This window comes from Scyliorhinus torazame, chromosome 14, assembly GCF_047496885.1.
Source record: "Scyliorhinus torazame isolate Kashiwa2021f chromosome 14, sScyTor2.1, whole genome shotgun sequence".
Classification (NCBI taxonomy): Eukaryota; Metazoa; Chordata; class Chondrichthyes; order Carcharhiniformes; family Scyliorhinidae; genus Scyliorhinus; species Scyliorhinus torazame.
This window is the reverse complement of record NC_092720.1, coordinates 67,598,689-67,612,858: the sequence shown is the minus strand read 5'-3', so window position 1 is coordinate 67,612,858 and position 14,170 is coordinate 67,598,689. Positions and strand designations below refer to the sequence as shown.

Below are 14,170 nucleotides of genomic sequence, written 5' to 3'. Positions count from 1 at the left end.
GTGGGTTAACACGATGTTAGATTAAAGTAAAGACCTATGCCTGTCCTAACCAGTCTATGCACTCAGCACATGGTGAAGATCTGTGCTGTAAGCTCTGTCCTTCTGAGAGGCTGCATCCCGAATGAGCAGGAACTCTAATGCCCTCTGTCTATATAGTGAGTGTGCTCTAACTGGTGATTGGTTGCGGTGTTGTGTGTGTTGATTGGTCTTGCTGTGTGTCCATCAGTGTGTGTGTCTGCACCATGATATACTGGTGTATATTATGACAAATTACTAGGGGGCATAGTTTTAAGGTGCGAGGGGCAAGGTTTAGAGGAGGTGTACGAGACAAGTTTTTTACACAGAGGGTAGTGGGTGCCTGGAACTCACTGCTGGAGGAGGTGGTGGAAGCAGGGACGATAGTGACATTTAAGGGGCATCTTGACAAATACATGGATAGGATGGGAATAGAGGGATACGGACCCAGGAAGTGTAGAAGATTTTAGTTTAGTCGGGCAGCATGGTCGGCATGGGCTCGGAGGGCCGAAGGGCCTGTTGCTGTACTTTTCTTTGTTCTTTGTTCTTCATTTTTTGTTCTTTGCTTGGATCCCTCAGTTCAAGTGCCCTGCTTTTTAACAAAAATCTGGCCCTTTTTGCCCATCTGAATTCTGGCACCTTTTTATTTCCTGTACACATTATCAAGTCTGTGCAAAAGGCAGCAGTGAAACATATAACAGGCGTTGCAACCTGCCCAATCTTTGTTTGCCTGACACCATGTAAGGCCAGTTTCTAATTCACATTATCCATGTAATCCGCTTTCTGACTCTATCCGATCCAGACAATGAATATTTGATGACAAGGTAGGTTTTTCTCCCCTCAACAGTTTAAAATTATAAATCAATCCTTTGATATAAAGAAGCAAAAGAAGATTGGCTTACACCAATTTCAAGTGCAGGCCCAAGATTTGTGACCTGCCAAGTTGGTTCCATTAGAGCCAGCATGGAACAGAGTGGTTGCTTATTACTCATTGCTCGGCAAAAATTTGAATAGTATTATGCTGAAGGACCATGGTGTACCAGCCTGATCCTCTTAAAGGAAAGCTTCAAAATCAAACACTGAGGAAGAGGAAGGTTTCCCAGGTTCTGGAAGCACGCATGGCCGAGGTGGACATGAGGTGAGGTGGCACAATTTTGTCTGGAATTGGAGGGTGGCAGCCAGGAAGCCCTCAAGGACCAACCTCAAAAGGGAGTGGGAACAAGTGACCAGGGCAGTCTGTTCCTGGCTCCAGGAGCTGAGAATCCAGGAGCAGTTACCATGAAATAAAGCTAATCATCTAACATGGGATGTCAAGGTCAGTGAAATGCATCTACACATGGCATCTCTGATCCACTACAACACCGGTCTCTCAAGCTTCTCAATGTATCACATGCTCATCACTCACTCAGTAAAGGCCAGGCCAACGACACAAACCCACGACGCCTATGGCAGGTCTTAAATGAGATCACAGGCTACAAAGTAAGGCCAGGTGGAATCTCTGGGGCCGGTGCATCCCTTCCTGATGAACTGAACAAATTCTATGCCCACCTTGAACAGTCAGCCAATACCTCAGCCCTGGACACATCCATACCCACTATTACAGCCTCGGAGATAAGAACTGCCTTCTAAACCCGCGGAAAGCAACGGGCCCCGACGGAGTCCCTGGGCTAGCACTCGGTGTATTCACAGATATCTTCAACACCTCACTTCTCCGCTCCGAGGTCCCCACCTGCTTCAAGAAGACCACCATGTTATTATTATTCATACCAGTAACAAAGAAGAACACGGTAGTGTGCCTCAAAGACGACCGTCCAGTGGCCCTGACATCTGTTATCATGAAATGCATGAGCGGCTAATCATGAGGCGGATCAACGCCAGCCTCCCAGATGGTCTCGATCCACTGCAGTTCGCCAACTGCAGGCAACTAATCCACAGCAGATGCGATCTCTCTGGCCCAACAATCAACACTCAAACATCTCGACAACAAGGACACCTACGTCAGACTGCTGTTCATAGACTACAGCTCCACCTTCAACATCATCATCCTGACAAGACTAATAACCAAACTCTACAACCTTGGACTTGACCCCTCCCTGTGCAGCTGGATCCTTGACTTCCTCACCAACAGACCGCAATCTGTCAGGATAAATAACAGCACCTCCTCCACAATAGTCCTCAACACCGGTGCCCCGCAAGGATGTGTGCTCAGCCCTCTACTGTACTCCCTAGTACTCCCTATACACACATGACTGTTCGGCAAGATTCAACTCCAATTCAATCTATAAGTTTGCGGTTAATACGACTGTGGTGGGTCGTATCTCAAACAACGACAAATAAGATTATAGAAGGGAGATAGATCACTTTGTTGCATGGTGTACCGAAAACAACCTCTCACTAAATATTGGAAAGACCAAGGAACTGATCATCGACATCCGGAAACATAATACAACTGCTCCTCGCCCTCCATCTTCGTCAATGGCTCCGAAGTGGAGATCGTCGATAACTTTAAGTTCCTGGGGGGTCACCATCACCAACAGTCTGTCCTGGTCCACACACGTTGATGCAACAGTCAAGAAAGCCCAACAGTCAAAAAAGCCCAACAAAGTCTCTGCTTCCGACGGAAGCTAAAGAAATTCAGCATGTCTGCATCGACTCTCACAAACTTCTACAGATGTGCCATAGAGAGCCCTTATCCGCTGTATTACAGCTTGGTATGGCAACTGCTCATGCCAAGATTGCAAGAAACTGCAGAGTGTGGTGAACTCAGCCCAACACATCACACAAGCTTGCTACCATCCCATTGATTCTGTATACACCTCCCGCTGCCCCAGGAACATAGAACATAGAACATTACAGCGCAGTACAGGCCCTTCGGCCCTCGATGTTGCGCCGACCTGTGAAACCACTCTAAAGCCCATCTACACTATTCCCTTATCGTCCATATGTCTATCCAATGACCATTTGAATGCCCTTAGTGTTGGCGAGTCCACTACTGTTGCAGGCAGGGCATTCCATGCCCTTACTACTCTCTGAGTCAAGAACCTACCTCTGACATCTGTCCTATATCTATCTCCCCTCAATTTAAAGCTATGTCCGCTCGTGCTAGACATCACCATCCGAGGAAAAAGGCTCTCACTGTCCACCCTATCCAATCCTCTGATCACCTTGTATGCCTCAATTAAGTCACCTCTTAACCTTCTTCTCTCTAACAAAAACAGCGTCAAGACACTCAGCCTTTCCTCATAAGATCTTCCCTCCAGACCAGGCAACATTCTGGTAAATCTCCTCTGCACCCTTTCCAATGCTTCCACATCCTTCCTATAATGCGGCGACCAGAATTGCACGCAATACTCCAAATGCGGCCGCACCAGAGTTTTGTACAGCTGCAACATGACCTCATGGCTCCGAAACTCAATCCCTCTACCAATAAAAGCTAACACACTGTACGCCTTCTTAATAACCCTCTCAATCTGGGTGGCAACTTTCAGGGATCTATGTACATGGACACCGAGATCTCTCTGCTCATCCACACTGCCAAGAATCTTACCATTAGCCCAGGACTCTGTCTTCCTGTTATTCTTTCCAAAATGAATCACCTCACACTTTTCTGCATTAATCTCCATTTGCCACCTCTCAGCCCAGCGTTGCAGCTTATCTATGTCCCTCTGTAACTTGTAACATCCTTCCGCACTGTCCACAACTCCACCGACTTTAGTGTCATCTGCAAATTTACTCACCAATCCTTCTATGCCCTCCTCCAGATCATTTATAAAAATGACAAACAGCAGTGGCCCCAAAACAGATCCTTGTGGTACACCACTAGTAACTGGACTCCAGTCTGAACATTTCCCATCAACCACCACCTTTTGTCTTCTTCCAGCGAGCCAATTTCTGATCCAAACTGTTAAATCACCCTGAATCCCATGCCTCCGTATTTCCTGCAGTAGCCTTCCATGGGGAACCTTACCAAACGCTTTACTGAAATCCATATACACCACATCAACTGTTTTGCCCTCATCCACTGATTTGGTCACCTTCTCAAAGAACTCAATAAGGTTTGTGAGGCATGACCTACCCTTCACAAAACCGTGTTGACTATCTCTAATCAAATTATTCCTTTCCAGATGATTATACATCCTATCTCTTATCAACCTTTCCAAGATTTTGCCCACAACAGAAGTAAGGCTCACTGGTCTATAGTTACCGGGGTTGTCTCTACTCCCCTTCTTGAACAAGGGGACAACATTTGCTATCCTCCAGTCTTCTGGCACTATTCCTGTAGACAAAGATGACTTAAAGATCAAAGCCAAAGGCTCAGCAATCTCCTCCCTAGCTTCCCAGAGAAACCGAGGATAAATCCCATCTGGCCCAGGGGACTTATCTATTTTCACACTTTCCAGAATTGCTAACATCTCCTCCTTATGAACCTCAAGCCCTTCTAGTCTAGTAGCCTGAATCTCAGTATTCTCCTCGACAACATTGTCTTTTTCCTGTGTGAATACTGACGAAAAATATTCATTGAGCACCTCTCCTATCGCCTCGGACTCCACGCACAAATTCCCACTACTGTCCTTGACTGGCCCCACTCTTAACCTAGTCATTCTTTTATTCCTGACATATCTATAGAAAGCTTTAGGGTTATCCTTGATCCGACCTGCCAAAGACTTCTCATGTCCCCTCCTGGCTCTTCTTCGCTCTCTCTTTAGGTCCTTCCTAGCTAACTTGTAACTCTCGAGCGCCCTAACTGAACCTTCATGTCTCATCTTTACATAAGCCTCCTTCTTCCTCTTGACAAGGGTTTCGACTGCTTTAGTAAACCACGGTTCCCTCGCTCGGTCACTTCCTCCCTGCCTGACAGGTACATACTTATCAAGGACAAGCAGTAGCTGTTCCTTGAACAAGCTCTACATTTCCATTGTGCCCATCCCCTGCAGTTTTCCTCTCCATCCGATGCATCCTAAGTCTTGCCTCATCGCATCATAATTGCCTTTCCCCCAGATATGATTCTTGCCCTGCGGTATACATCTATCCCTTTCCATCATTAAAGTAAACGTAATTGAATTGTGGTCACTATCACCGAAGTGCTCACCTACCTCCAAATCTAACACCTGTCCTGGTTCATTACCCAGTACCAAATCCAATATGGCCTCGCCTCTCGTTGGCCTATCTACATACTGTGTCAGGAAACCCTCCTACACACATTGGACAAAAATGGACCCATCTAAAGCACTCGAACTATCGCGTTTCCAGTCAATATTTGGAAAGTTAAAGTCCCCATAACAACTACCCTGTTGCTTTCGCTCCTATCCAGAATCATCTTTGCAATCCTTTCCTCTACATCTCTGGAACTTTTTGGAGGCCTATAGAAAACCCCTAACAGGGTGACCTCTCTTTCCTGTTTCTAACCTCAGCCCATACTACCTCAGTAGACGAGTCCTCATCAAACATCCTTTCTGCCACCGTAATACTGTCCTTGACTAACAATGCCACCCCTCCCCCTCTTTTACCACCTTCCCTGAGCTTACTGAAATATCTAAACCCCGGCACCTGCAACAACCATTCCTGTCCCTGCTCTATCCATGACTCCGAAATGGCCACAACATCGAAGTCCCAGGTACCAACCCATGCCGCAAGTTCACCCACCTTATTCCAGATGCTCCTGGCAGACAGCACTGTCAGTGACCCCTCACACCCAGGCTTTGCCCTCTTCCAGACCCTTCCATCATGCAGAAGAGACAGAAGTCTGAATACCCACACATCCAGACATAGAAACAGCTTCTTCCCCACAGCTACTAGAGTCCTCAACGACTCTTCCTATGACTGATATGTTCCCTGTAAGAACACTATTCCCGATGCCCTATGCTGCTCATGTTTGGCCCTTGTTCCGCACTGCAACCAATCACTATTTGTTGATATACCATTTGTCAATGTACTCTGTCGATTATTCTTTTGTCTACTATGTACATACTGTATACGTACCCTTGGCCGCAGAAAATACTTTTCACTGTACTTCGGTACATGTGACAATAAGACCATAAGACATAGGAGCGGAAGTAAGGACATTCAGCCCATCGAGTCCACTCCACCATTCAATCATGGCTGATTTCAACTCCATTTACCCGCTCTCTCTCCATAGCCCTTAATTCCTCGAGAAATCAAGAATTTATCAACTTCTGTCTTAAAGACACTCAACGTCCCGGCCTCCATCGCCCTCTGTGGCAATTAATTCCACAGACCCACCACTCTCTGGCTGAAGAAATTTCTCCTCATCTCTGTTCTAAAGTGACTCCCTTTTATTCTAAGGCTGTGCCCCCGGGTCCTAGTCTCCCCTGCTAATGGAAACAACTTCCCTACGTCCACCCTATCTAAGCCATTCGTTATCTTGTAAGTTTCTATTAGATCTCCCCTCAACCTCCTAAACTCCAATGAATATAATCCCAGGATCCTCACACGTTCATCGTATGTTAGGCCTACCATTCCTGGGATCATCTGTGTGAATCTCCGCTGGACCCGCTCCAGTGCCAGTATGTCCTTCCTGAGGTGTGGGGCCCAAAATTGCTCACAGTATTCTAAATGGGGCCTAACTAATGCTTTATAAAGCTTCAGAAGTACATCCCTGCTTTTATATTCCAAGCCTCTTGAGATAAATGACAACATTGCATTTGCTCTCTTAATTACGGACTCAACCTGCAAGTTTACCTTTAGAGAATCCTGGACTAGGACTCCCAAGTCCCTTTGCACGTCAGCATTATGAATTTTGTCACCGTTTAGAAAATAGTCCATGCCTCTATTCTTTTTTCCAAAGTGCAAGACCTCACACTTGCCCACGTTGAATTTCATCAGCCATTTCTTGGACCACTCCCCTAAACTGTCTAAATCTTTCTGCAGCCTCCCCACCTCCTCCATACTACCTGCCCCTCCACCTATCTTTGTATCATCGGCAAACTTAGCCAGAATACCCCCAGTCCCGTCATCTAGATTGTTAATATATAAAGAGAACAGCTGTGGCCCCAACACTGAACCCTGCGGGACACCACTCGTCACCGGTTGCCATTCCGAAAAAGAACCTTTTTTCCCAACTCTCTGCCTTCTGCCTGACAGCCAATCGTCAATCCATGTTAGTACCTTGCCTCGAATACCATGGGCCCTTATTTTACTCAGCAGTCTCCCGTGAGGCACCTTATCAAAGGCCTTTTGGAAGTCAAGATAGATAACATCCATTGGCTCTCCTTGGTCTAACCTATTTGTTATCTCTTCAAAGAACTCTAACAGGTTTTTCAGGTACGACCTCCCCTTACTAAATCCATGCTGACTTGTCCTAATCCGACCCTGCACTTCCAAGAATTTAGAAATCTCATCCTTAACAATGAATAAATATCAATCAATCAATCAATAAAGTAAAGTCACTGTAGTCCCAAATGACCATAGGCTGCTTTCCCCTTTGAGGGGGAGAGCTGACCCGTGGTGATTTAATCTGAAGATCACCACACCTCAGGAGAGGGGCTTGGTTGAGAAGGCGGGCCTTCATGAATAGCCTCAACCAGAACCGTTCACCCAGTAACACTCCCCACCAGATAATCCATCTCACCCTCACACAATTATCAATTCTCCCAGCTTCATACCCACCTCCTCAAACACAGAGCTACCCAATCACAGGCATTCTGTCCTCTTCCTTGCAGGCCAAGGCAATACACATGTTAAGGCTCCCGTATGAAAATCCACAAAATTTGCAATTTGTAAGACTGTGAAGGAAGATTACTAAACCACAGGAGTGATAACACTGACCAATAAGTTTTATCTGAAAACAAACTTTAATTTAAACACAAAATCAGTCACATTATCAGCACAGTAACAGCTTTTCAATTAACGGTTAAACAATTCTTAAATAAAAGGGGGAAAAAACTTTAACTCACTGTCTACACCTGCCACTATATATTCCAATTAAGCAACCAAATGCAAACCGAATACCACTTGGAAAAAAAGCTACAGATCAGGGTTACTTGCTTCTCTGTTGCAGACCTTTGGAGAGAGACCGTTTCTAGAATAGTATGAAAATCCTTCTGCCTTGTCAAACAAAAATCCTATGGTAAGCTCAAAAAATACAGACTGACTTGGCTCCTCCCATCAATCATATCATCTATATCGCAAGCATAAGGCATTCTCCAGTCCCCTCCTACTAAGATGTCCCATGACCTGCTTAGCTGGGACTAAACACAATCCTCCATAAATTATCACACTTCAGAGAACCTCCTAAACATAAACAGCGTTCTATTAGCCATCAATATGTAAATAAATGATTAAAATCAATGATTACCTCACCTTTACGATTACCTAACCACAGATTTAGGAGACATAATGACTGTATGTATTCGAGTTCATGTTTTTAATAACATTACTACAACAAACTATTAAATATAATATATAACAATTTCTTCCATACATTCATCACATACAATAGAAGAGAGAAGCACAGACCTGTTGGGGACAAAGATGCCTGTTTCTCCTGGACCCTGGGGAGGGGATGTCTCTCAGCTTCATGGAGCCTGTGTGAATAAGCATTGTTAAAAACTTTGAGGCTGGCAGCCTTCTGAGCTCCCCCCTCATCCTGCATTCTGGCATAATAAACAAGCAGCAGATGGTATGATCACTGACCTCTTGCTCTCACCTTATCCCGCTTCAGTCAGCAGCAAACTTCCATTTCCAACTTTCGATTCTCAGACTCTCAGGCAGAGCTGCTTGCCCAGCCACTGCAGCCCAAGGAGGATGAGAGAGAGAGACCACCAACAGGGCAGTGATGAAGAGGCTCTGTCACTTGATCTGACATTCGCAGCCTTAAGCTCAGATAGTTACACAGAACGTACACAGGAGGCGAGTATAGAGTTAAGATCAGCACATGGTATGTCACCAACATGAATGGACCGTATTCAGGCCAGGAGTTTCTAGCTCCCCAAAGAGTGAAATTGCAGAGGTCTCAGATGAGTACCTGATTGGGACGGCATAAGGAGAGCATCGACATGTAAACTGAGAAGATTGGCTGGCCTGCCAAGCAGCCTCCTGCTGTTGTTAAGAGGCATGGAGGAGTCCAGCACCAAACTGGCAGGAGAGATCACCTTCTCGCCAGCTCGGTACTCCACAAGTCTGGTAGCAGTGGCAGCCCTGAGGGTATGGTGACAGTGGAGGCAGCACAAGGGATTAGAGGGGGCATTGGTGCCGATATGTGATCATTAGCGGTTCACTAAGAGGGAGCTGGACGGGGCGTTTCGGGGGCGGTACGGTCAGAGATTTGGGGATCTCTTTATTGATGAGGGTTTCCCGAGCCTGGAGGAGCTGGAGGAGGAGTTTGAGTTGCCAGGGGACAATGGGTTCCGGTACCTGCAGGTAAGGGATTTTGTGCAGAGGCATGATTCGATCTTCTTGGACCTCCCGCCCAAGGGGCTACAGATTAAGGTGGTGTCGAGAACAGGAGTAGGAGAGAGGAAGGCCTCAGAGATCTATAAGGAGCTGATGGAGTGGGAGGGGGCCCCGATAGGGGAGGTGAAGAGAAAATGGGAAGAAGAGCTGGGTGGAGAGTTGGAGGCCGGGTTATGGGAGGAAACCGTGAGGAGAGTTAGTGCGTCCTCGTCGTGCGCCAGCCTCAGTCAGATACAATTTAAGGTGGTCCACAGGGCACACATGACTGTGGCCCGGATGAGCAGGTTCTTTGAGGAGGTGGAGCATAAGTGTGGGCGCTGTGCGGGGTGTCCTGTGAACCATGTCCATATGTTTTGGGCATGTCCAAAGCTGAGGAGTTTCTGGCAGGGGTTTGCTGACGCATGTCAGAGCTTTTACAAATGAGGATGGGTCCGAGTCCAGAGGTGGCCATCTTCAGTGTGTCGGAAGACCCCGGAGCCCAGGGGGCAAGAGTGGCCGATGTCCTGGCCTTTGCCTCCCTGGTGGTCCGGAAACGGATCTTACTAGGGTGGAGGGACTCGGAGCCCCCAAAGTCGGGTGTGTGGGTTAACGACATGGCGGGGTTTCTCAGACTCGAAAAAAATTAAATTTGCCTTGAGGGGTTCGTTGCAGGTATTTGCTCAGAGGTGGCAGCCGTTCATCGATTCCTTTGAGAAAAATGAAGCTGTCAGCAGGGGATGGGTGGGCGGGGGGGCGGGGGGGGGGTGAGGGGAGGCATGGGAGGTGGTTGGGGAAGGTGCCACTGTTTGTGTAAGCCATATTGGCTGGGATTTGTGCCTGGGGGGGGGTTGGGTATATTGTGGTTTTGTTTTTATTGAAATTTGATGTTTAAAATTGTTAAAATGATAAATGCCTCAATAAAATATTTTCTAAAAAAAAACATTTATCAATCTATCATCAAAGTAACGTGAATAGAAGACACAATCCCGCTTAATGGTGTAACACAACAACACAACTGATATGAATGTTTAAAGAGGATCCAGAGTCTCGCCATCTATTCTCCAACACATTACTGAGGCATTGCCTTGGGTTAGTGGTATTGGCTTATTACAGCATTTGCCTTCCCAGTATTGTCACTCCATCAGTATCCTTGCTGTTGCCAGTCAGCCAACCATAACAGAGCTGAGGTGGGACAGAGCAGTGTCCGGTCCTCGAGGCCTAGAGCTACTGTTTGGGAGCGTTAGATGAGACAAGGACACATGCAAGACAGGCAGCAAGAGAATGTATAAGTACAATTAATTGATGTAAGCAATATGGCATGGTTTAATTTATACATTTGGTTTCCAATGTCCATTTTGTGGCTTTTCTTTCAAGCTCGAAACCCTACATCTTGAGTTTTGAGAACTTTGAAAAATACCATTCAGAGACAATCCCACTGACATTGTGGGAGCCCAGGCAGTCACATTCCTCAGATATAGGGTTTTAGTGAATCAGATGTAGACAATCAGTGAACCATTGATGCAATATTTCCTCAACAAGCTTTCCAACAGTAAAATCAAAATACTTTGTACTATTCATTCACTGGAAGTGGCCATCAATGGCTCGGCCAGCATTTACTGCTCATCCGTAATTACGCTAGACGCTAGAGAAGATGGTGGTGAGCTTCCATCTTGAACCTCTGCAATCTATGTGGTGTAGTTACACCCACTGGACTGTTAGGGAGAGTCAGTTATTTGACCCAGCAATGGTGAAGGAATGACAATACAGTTCAAAGTCAGAATGGTGTGAAGCTTGGAGGGGAACTTGCAGGTGCTGACGTTCCGATGTATCTGTTGCCCTTGTCCTTCTAGGTGGTCGACGTCACAGGTTTAGAAGGTGCTGTTGAAGAAGCTTTGCTGAGTTGCTGCAGTGCATTTGCAGATGGTGCACACTGCTGCCACTGCAGTTGTGTATGGAGTGAATGTTGAAGGTGATGCTGGAGTGTCAATCAGGCTTTTGGCCTTGATGGTGTCGAGCCTCTTGGGTAATGCTGTAGCTGCACTCATCCAGGCAATTGGAGAATATTCCACCATCCCCTTATGCCTTATGTCATAGAATCCCTACAATGCAGAAGGAGACCATTTGGCCCATTGAGTCTATACCGATGCTTGGAAAAAGCACCCTACCGAGGCCCACGCCATCCTATCCTATCCCCAAAACCCAGTAACCCCACCTAACCTTTGGATACTAAGGAGCAATTTATCATGGCCAATCCACCTACCCTGCACATCTTTGGACTGTGGGAGGAAACCAGAGCACCCGGAGGAAACCCACGCAGACATGGAGAGAAACTCCACAGTCACCCGACTCTGGAATTGAACCGGGACCCTGGCGCTGTGAGGTAGCAGTTCTAAACACTGTGCCACCGTGCTATCATTACCAGATGGTGGATAGGCTTTGGGGAGTCTGGAGGTGAGTTGCTCGCCACAGAATTCCCAGTCTCTCACCTGGTTTTGTAGTCCCACTATTTATATGGCTAGTCCAGTTCAGTTTCTGGTCAATGGTAACGCCTCAGGATGTTGATAGTGGGGGATCCAGCGATGGTAATGCTATTGAGTGTCAAACAGCAATAGTTAGCTTATTTCTTGTTGGAGATGGTCATTGGCTGACACCTGTTTGGCGTGGATGTTGCTTGCCACTTATCAGCCCAAGCCTGAATGTCGTCCAGGTCTTGTTGTACATGGGCATGCGTTGCTTCAGTTCTGAAGATGCTGTGGATGGTGAAGATCTGAAATAAAAGCTGAAAGAGCTGTAATCTCCTCGCAGGTCTGGCGGCATCTATGGAGATAGAAACTGAGTTTACGGGTATGATTGAATGACTACATTGCACGTAAGCGGGGGTGACGAGGCCGTTAAATCACGGGAGAGGCCAAAATTGAGAACGCACTAGGTGCCAGCTGTTTGTGATCCAAGCAGCCCGCTCCCGTTGGTGAAATCAGGATCTCGCCTTAGCGTGGCGAGAAACTAATAATCACCACTTAAACCCAATTTCTATTCAATTAACGGGAGCAACCCCCAATTTAACGGCCCCCTTTGATCTAACGGCGTTTCCAGCAGGTGGTTACGCGGGCACCGATTAGTACTCCTTTTTAAACGGACTTGGCACCAAATGGAGGAAGAGGATATCCATCAAGTTCCAATTGATCTGTGATACTTTCGTGTGAAGATTCAGACTGAACATCAGCAACAGAACCCCAGTTACCACGAACGCTGTGCAGCTCACAAACTCGAAGAAATAATGATCGCCACATGGCAAACACTCCTCCACTGTCTCAAAGCAGATGAAGGCTATCAGTGCCAAAACCTACTTCAGGATCTTGAGGATCCTGAATCTGGAGCTGGTGTCCATCAAGGTCACCGCAGCCCCAAACCTCTATGCCTCAGGATCATTTCAGGGCTCAAGCAGGGACCTGTGTGGCATCTCACAAGCTACAGCCCACAAGTGCATTGTGAGATCACGGATGTCCTGATTGTCTGGGCAATTAACTATATAAACTTTGACATGGAGCAGGCCATGCAAGATGCCCGGACGGCAGGATTCTCCACCATCAACCGGATGCCCCAGGTCCAGGGGCTAATATATGGCATGCATGTTACTTTGCACTTACCAGGCCATCAGGGAATGCCCTACATCACGAGGAAAGGGTTCCACTCCCTAAACATTCAGCGCATGTGCGACCACCACATGAAGATCATGCATGTGTGTGCATGCCTCCCAGGGAATATGCACGACAGCTACATCCTGGGCACCCCGGCCTCTTCGAGGACCATCCCAGGATGGCTAGTCGGCACTTGGGGGATAAGGAGTACCCACTAAGGACTGGCTAATGACGCCAGTACGGAGGCCGGTGACCGATGCGAAGACCCGATACAATGAGGCCAATGCGGCCACCTGGGCTGTCATTGAGTGGGGCACCAGAATCCTCAAAATGCGGTTCCGATACTTCGACTTCTCTGGTGGTGCATTGCAGTACACGCCCCAGGAGGGTCGCCCGCTTTTTGGTGGTCTGCTGTGTCCTCCACAACTTGGCACAGCACTGGGGAAAAGTACTGGAGGTGGGTGGGAGGACACACCGAGGATAAGGACGAGGACCCGCCAGACCCGCGGGGGCTGGCGGACAACCTCAGGATGGACCCGCAAGACCAGCTGGTGGATGGATGACAGGCAGCAGCGGCGAGGGTTAGGCAAGCCCGGCCAGGGAAGCCCTCATACATGCTCTCTTCACATAGGATGTGACCTCATCTGTCATTCACGCAGAACCCCTACAGTAAAGAAGGAGGCTATTTGGCCCATTGTGTCTGCATCGACCCACTGAAAGAGCACCCTATCTCGGACGACTCCCCCGAGCCGCTAACCCCATAACTCAATAACTCCACCTAAATTGCGCATCTTTGGACAGGATGCAGCTGTCGTGCATACTCCCTGGGAGGCATGCACACAAATGCATGATCTTCATGTGGTGGTCGCACATGCACTGAATGTTTAGAGAGTGGAACCCTTTCCTCTTGATATAGGGCATTCCCTGGTGGCCTGGTGAGTGCAATTTAGCATGGCCAATCGACCTAACCTGCACTTCCTAGGTCTGTGGGAAGAAACCGGAGCACGAAAGGAAACCTACGCAGGCGCGGAGAGAAATTGCAAACTCCACAGTCACCCTAGGCCGGAATTGAACCTGTGTGCCGGGGTGTCTGGCATCACAGTGCCAGCTTCTCTACCCAATCCCCC

General features: G+C 47.5%; 1 long non-coding RNA gene across 1 annotated transcript in view; it reads right to left on the bottom strand.

Annotated features, from left to right (window-relative positions):
* LOC140389300 (uncharacterized) overlaps positions 1 to 14,170 on the bottom strand; it is a 173,592-nt gene that overhangs the window by 29,535 nt on the left and 129,887 nt on the right. Inside the window, exon 3 of the long non-coding RNA XR_011934329.1 lies at positions 8,491 to 8,558. This is a non-coding gene — a long non-coding RNA (uncharacterized lncRNA). The remainder of the gene's footprint in view (positions 1 to 8,490; positions 8,559 to 14,170) is intronic.